Here is a 7,212-nt window from a genome sequence, read left to right as displayed (position 1 = left end):
AATCAAAACACCAAGGAATATAGTGGCCAAATGCCAGAACTCTCAGATGAAGGAAAAAATATTGCAAGCAGCTAGAAAAACCCAATTCAAGTATCGAGGAGCCACAATAAGGATCACCCATGATCTGGCAGCATCCACATTAAAGGATTGAAGGGCCTGGAATATGATATTTCGAAAGGCTAAAGAACTTGGTATGCAACCAAAAATAACTTACCCAGCTAGAATGAACATCTTTTTCCAGGGAAGAAGATGGACATTTAACGAAGTAAGTGAAATTCACCTATTTTTGATGAAAAAGCCAGAAATTAACAAAAAAGTTTGATCTACAAATATAGAACTCAAGAGAAATCTAAAAAGGTAAAGATTAATCTTGGGAACTATATTTCTGATATAAAGAGGTATAAAGAATACATGTATACCTTGTTCTAGAAAGTAGATGTGGAAAGGACATTGTACCCAAAAAAGGGTAAAGTGGGAGTACTACATCTCATGAAGAGGCAAAAGAAACCTATTATATCTGAGAGAAAGAATGGAGGGGGATGAATATAGTGGGTATCTTACTGCCTTCAGAATTGGCTTTAAGAGAAAAATTTTAGACATATTTAATTTATGGTGAAACTTCTCCCACCTCATTGAGAAGTGAGAAGGGAAAAGTGAAAAGGGAAGGAATAAGGTAAGTGGAAGGGAATACGGAAACGGGGAGGGAAAGGGGTAAGATGGGGGAGGAAATCTAAGGCGGGGGAGATACTAAAAAGGGAGGGCTGTGAGAAGCAAGTGGCGCTCACAAGCTTAATACTGGGAAGGGGGGTTAGGGGGAAAGAAGGGAGAAAAGCATAAACAGGGGTTAACAAGATGGCAAGTAATTCAGAATTGGTCATTTTAACCATAAATGTGAACGGGGTAAACTCCCCCATAAAGAGGAAATGGTTAGCAGAATGGATCAAAAGCCAGAATCTTACAATATGTTGTTTACTGGAAACACACCTGAAGCAGGAAGATACATGCAGGTTAAAGGTAAAAGGTTGGAGCAAAATCTACTATGCTTCAGGTGAAGTCAAAAAAGCAGGGGTAGCCATCCTGATCTCAGATCAAGCTAAAGCAAAAATTGAGCTAATTAAAAGAGATAAGGAAGGGCACTATATCTTGCTAAAGGGTAGCATGGATAATGAAGCATATTAATTAAATAATACTTAAACATATACGTGCCAAGTGGTGTAGCATCTAATTTCTTAAAAGAAAAATTAAGAGAGCTGCAAGAAGAAATAGACAGCAAAACTATAATAGTGGGAGATCTCAATCTTGCACTCTCAGAATTAGATAAATCAAACCACAAAATAAATAAGAAAGAAGTCAAAGAGGTAAATAGAATACTAGAAAAGTTAGATATGCTAGATCTCTGGAGAAAATGTAATGGAGACAGAAAGGAGTACACTTTCTTTTCAGCAGTTCATGGAACCTATACAAAAATTGACCATATATTAGGACATAAAAACCTCAAACTCAAATGCAGTAAGGCAGAAATAGTAAATGCATCCTTTTCAGACCACGATGCAATGAAAATTACATTCAACAAAAAGCCAGGGGAAAGTAGACCAAAAAATAATTGGAAACTAAATAATCTTATATTAAAGAATGATTGGGTGAAATAGCAAATCATAGACATAATTAATAATTTCACCCAAGAAAACAATAATAATGAGACATCATACCAAAATGTAAGGGATACAGCCAAAGCGGTAATAAGGGGAAATTTCATATCTCTAGAGGCCTATTTGTATAAAATAGAGAAAGAGAAGCTCAATGAATTGGGCTTGCAACTAAAAATGCTAGAAAAGGAACAAATTAAAAAACCCCAGTCAAATACTAAACTTGAAATTCTAAAAATAAAAGGAGAGATCAATAAAATTGAAAGTAAAAACACTATTGAATTAATTAATAAAACTAAGAGTTGGTTCTTTGAAAAACCCAATAAAATAGACAAACCCTTAGTAAATCTGATTAAAAAAAGGAAAGAGGAAAATGTTAGTCTTAAAAATGAAAAGGGAGAACTTGCCACTAACGAAGAGGAAATTAGAGCAATAATTAGGAGTTATTTTGCCCAACTTCATGCCAATAAATCTGACAACTTAAATGAAATAGAAGAATACCTCCAAAAATATAGCTTGCCCAAACTAACAGAGGAAGAAGTAAATATCCTAAACAGTCCCATCTCAGAAAAAGAAATAGAACAAACTATCAACCAACTCCCTAAGAAAAAATCCCCAGGACCAGATGGATTTACATGTGAATTCTACCAAACATTTAAAGAACAATTAACTCCAATGCTAAATAAACTATTTGAAAAAATAGGGATTGAAGGAGTCCTACCAAACTCCTTTTATGACACAGACATGGTATTGATACCTAAACCAGGTAGGTTGAAAACAGAGAAAGAAAATTATAGACCAATCTCCCTAATGAATATTGATGCTAAAATCTTAAATAAAATATTAGCAAAAAGATTACAGAAAATCATCCCCACGATAATACACCATGACCAAGTAGGATTTATACCAGGAATGCAGGGCTGGTTCAATATTAGGAAAACTATTAGCATAATTGACTATATCAATAACCAACCAAAAAAAAAAAAAAAAACAAAACATATGATCATCTCAATAGATGCAGAAAAAGCATTTGATAAAATCCACCATCCATTCCTAATAAAAACACTTGAGAGCATAGGAATAAATGGACTTTTCCTTAAAATAGTCAGGAGCATATATTTAAAACCATCAGTAAGCATCATATGCAATGGGGAAAAACTGGAATCTTTCCCAGTAAGATCTGGAGTGAAGCAAGGTTGCCCACTATCACCATTATTATTCAATATCGTATTAGAAACACTAGCCTCGGCAATAAGAGTCGAGAAAGATATTAAAGGAATTAGAGTAGGCAATGAGGAACCCAAACTATCACTCTTTGCAGATGATATGATGGTATACCTAGAGAACCCCAGAGATTCTACTAAAAAGCTATTAGAAATAATTCACAATTTTAGCAAAGTAGCTGGATACAAAATAAATCCCCATAAATCCTCAGCATTTTTATACATCACCAACAAAATCCAACAGCAAGAGATACAAAGAGAAATTCCATTCAAAATAACTGTTGACAGCATAAAATATTTGGGAATCTATCTACCAAAGAAAGTCAGGAATCATATGAACAAAATTACAAAATAGTTTCCACACTAATAAAGTCAGACTTAAATAATTGGAAAAATATTAAGTGCTCTTGGATAGGCCGAGCGAATATAATAAAGATGACAATACTCCCTAAACTAATCTGTTTATTTAGTGCTATACCAAACTTCCAAGAAAATATTTTAATGATCTAGAAAAAATAACAACAAAATTCATATGGAACAATAACAAGTCGAGACTCTCAAGGGAATTGATGAAAAAAAAAATCAAATGATGGTGGCCTAGCTGTACCTGATCTAAAATTATATTATAAAGCAGCAGTCATCAAAACCATTTGGTATTGGCTAAGAAATAGATTAGTTGATCAATGGAAAAGGTTAGGTTCACAAGACAGAATAGTCAACTATAGCTATCTAGTGTTTGACAAACCCAAAGATCCTAACTTTTGGGATAAGAATTCATTATTCGATAAAAACTGCTGGGATAACTGGAAATTAGTATGGCAGAAATTAGGCATGGACCCACACTTAACACCGTATACCAAGATAAGATCGAAATGGGTCCATGACTTAGGCATAAAGAACGAGATTATAAATAAATTGGAGGAACATAGGATAGTTTATCTCTCAGACTTGTGGAGGAAAAAGAAATTTGTGAGCAAAGATGAACTAGAGACTATTACTGATCACAAAATAGAAAATTTTGATGATATCAAATTAAAAAGGCTTTGTAAAAACAAGATTAGAAGGGAAGCAACAAACTGGCAAAACATCTTCACAGTTAAAGGTTCTGATAAAGGCCTCATTTCCAAAATATATAGAGAACTGACTCAAATTTATAAGAAATCAAGCCATTCTCCAATTGATAAATGGTCAAAGAATATGAACAGACAATTTTCAGATGATTAAATTGAAACTATTACCACTCATATGAAAGAGTGTTCCAAATCATTATTGATCAGAGAAATGCAAATTAAGACAACTCTGAGATACCACTACCCACCTGTCAGATTGGCTAAGACGACAGGAAAAAATAATGATGAATGTTGGAGGGGATGCGGGAAAACTGGGACACTAATGCATTGTTGGTGGAGTTGTGAACGAATCCAACAATTCTGGAGAGAAATCTGGAATTATGCCCAAAAAGTTACCAAATTGTGCATACCCATTGATCTAGCAGTGTTTCTATTGGGCTTATATCCCAAAGAAATACTAATGAAGGGAAAGGAACCTGTATGTGCCAAAATGTTTGTGGCAGCCCTGTTTGCTGTGGCTAGAAACTGGAAATTGAATGGATGCCCATCAATTGGAGAATGGCTGGGTAAATTGTGGTATATGAATGTTATGGAATATTATTGTTCTGTAAGAAATGACCAGCAGGATGAATACAGAGCGGCTTGGAGAGACTTACATGAACTGATGCTAAGTGAAATGAGCAGAACCAGGAGATCACTTTATACTTTGACAACGATATTGTATGAAGATGTATTCTGATGGAAGTGGATTTTTTTGACAAAGACTCAATTTCAATTGATAAATGATAGACAGAAGCAGCTACACCCAAAGAAAGAATACTGGGAAACAAATGTGAACTATTTGCCTTTTTGTTTTTCTTTCCGAGTTGTTTTTTACCTTCTGAATCCAATTCTCCCTATGCAACAAGAGAACTGCTCAGTTCTGCACACATATATTGTATTTAGGATATACTGCAACATATTTAACATATATAGGACTGCTTGCCATCTAGGGGAGGGGGTGGAGGGAGGGAGGGGAAAAATCGGAACAGAAGGGAGTGCAAGGGATAATGTTGTAAAAAAAAAAAAATTACCCTGGCATGGATTCTGTCAATATAAAGTTATTATAAAATAAAATAAAAATATTTTAAAAAATAAATAAATAAAAATAATTAAAAATAAAAAAATAATTAAAAATTTTAAATAAAGCTTTAATATTTAAGAATAGTTTAGAAAGTTTATCTTTTAACTTCATACTTTATGTCTAAGCAAACTTCAAAGAGATGGAAGATGAAAAAAATAGAAAAAGCAGTTTGACCTTTCTAAACTACCTATAATTACATTTTTTGTTTACATTTATGGGCTAGTGCCTATAGTTAAAACTACAAAATGCTTCATTCTCAGATCTCATTATAAAAAGCCATGGGGTGGTGGGAAGGGGGGAGAAGGGACGGGGTGGGGATTGGAGGGAGCGCAGGGGAAATTCAAGGATCCTAATAACAAACTCTCACAAAAAATAAAGATAGGAATTGCATGAGAAAATTATTTTAGAGATGCCAGTAGGATGTCATTGCATCTTTTCTCATCTTACTCCATCTTACGATACTCATAAAGGGCAGCCTTTGTTTAATAGTACCTTTTGACATTTACTACAGTGCTTCTAACAGTCTTATCTTCAATTTTATTAAGTCATAAGTGCATCATATCTCTCATCAGGAGAATGAAGTTATCATTAATATATTAATTTGGTCTCATTTTCCATATTTCAAATACTAGTCGGTTTCATGACAGAATGTCCTTAAATAATGAACAAATTATGTGATATCCACAAATCCTTATATGTTCATCTATTTTTCACAATATGAATATGTTAACTCCGTTTGTTAGAAACACAGCAATAGGTCATGAATGATGTATCACTGACCTTTTTTCTTTAAAATACTCTAATTAATTTGCCATTTTTTTTCTTTATTAATTCTTTCAATGTTGCAGAAGGAATACTGGTCTTGAACTTGAATATCCTTGGTTTGAAATCCAAGATTTAACATTTATCATATGGGCAAAACAATAAGCCTCTTTTAATATCAGTTTCCTTTATCATAAAATGTAAAGATTAATAGTTGTGAAAGTATTCTGATGAGATTATGGTGAGAAAAATATATTGTGAATCCTGAAATACTACATAATTATGGGCTCTTATTACTGCTAATTTGTACACAAAAATCTATGGAATGTTTAATATATATCTAATTGAGGTTAGTGGGTCTTTATAATTTTCAGTTTAGTGCAAGTGTAGAAACAAGTACATGTTCACATATGAAAACAATTTGTAATTCTATTAGACAACTCTTCAAATTTTAGCTTCCATTATGGATTTAAATCAAAACTATCTTTTTTATAAAAAGTCTTAGATTTGAGGTACAACTAATGTGATTAACACAAGGTTAAGGTGAAATTTGAACCTAGATGTTCCTGTTCCAAGTCCAGAATCCTATTCATTACGTACCATTGCTGCTACTCCTTTCCATAAGGATCATACCATTTTCTATTTTTTTTAATATTTTGTTTTAATACTTATTGCTTTATGAAGCATGTTAGGAGAGAAAAATTAAAGCAAAAGGGAGAAACTTGGATTTCCAGGGGCAGAGCCAACATGGAGGAGATGACACACACTTCTCTCTGATTTTCTCTACAACCCTCACACTAATTATGAAATCCAGCCTGTGAATTATCTCTGGGCCAGCAGAACCCACAAATATTAGGAGTGTAACAAATTATCAGCAGAAGATAATTTTGAAGATTACCAGAAAAGGTCTGTTTTAATTGGAAACAGGAGGGAGGCAGGCTGAGTACAAGCAGCTGAGCACAAAGGCCAGTGCAGACAGCACAGAGTTCCAGGATGGGGTGGATTCCACTGTTGATGTGAACTCAATGGGCCAGTGCAGACTCCACATGGCAGTGAATCTATGGGGAGGAATCTACAGGAATCTACAGCAGTGTTGGCCACTCTACCCTGGTTGCAAGCCAGTATATGCTCCTCGGTTTGTCATTTAAGCACTCTATAACTAGACTCCAACCTATATTTTTAATCTTCTTTCATCTTATTCCTCTGCTTTTCTCCAGTCAAATTGTTCTCATTTCTCATACATGTTTTACCACTCTCTACACTTTGGTATTGGCTTGTCGTTCATGCTCCATAATCAACCTTATCAAAAACCAAACCTGCAGTGTTTCTACTGTGCTTATAATCCAAGAGATCTTAAAGGAGGGGAAGATACCCATATGTGCAAAAGA

Source organism: Antechinus flavipes, chromosome 5 (assembly GCF_016432865.1).
Source record: "Antechinus flavipes isolate AdamAnt ecotype Samford, QLD, Australia chromosome 5, AdamAnt_v2, whole genome shotgun sequence".
Classification (NCBI taxonomy): domain Eukaryota; kingdom Metazoa; phylum Chordata; class Mammalia; order Dasyuromorphia; family Dasyuridae; genus Antechinus; species Antechinus flavipes.
The sequence above is the reverse complement of the archived record's forward strand: the minus strand, read 5'-3'. Positions refer to the sequence as shown.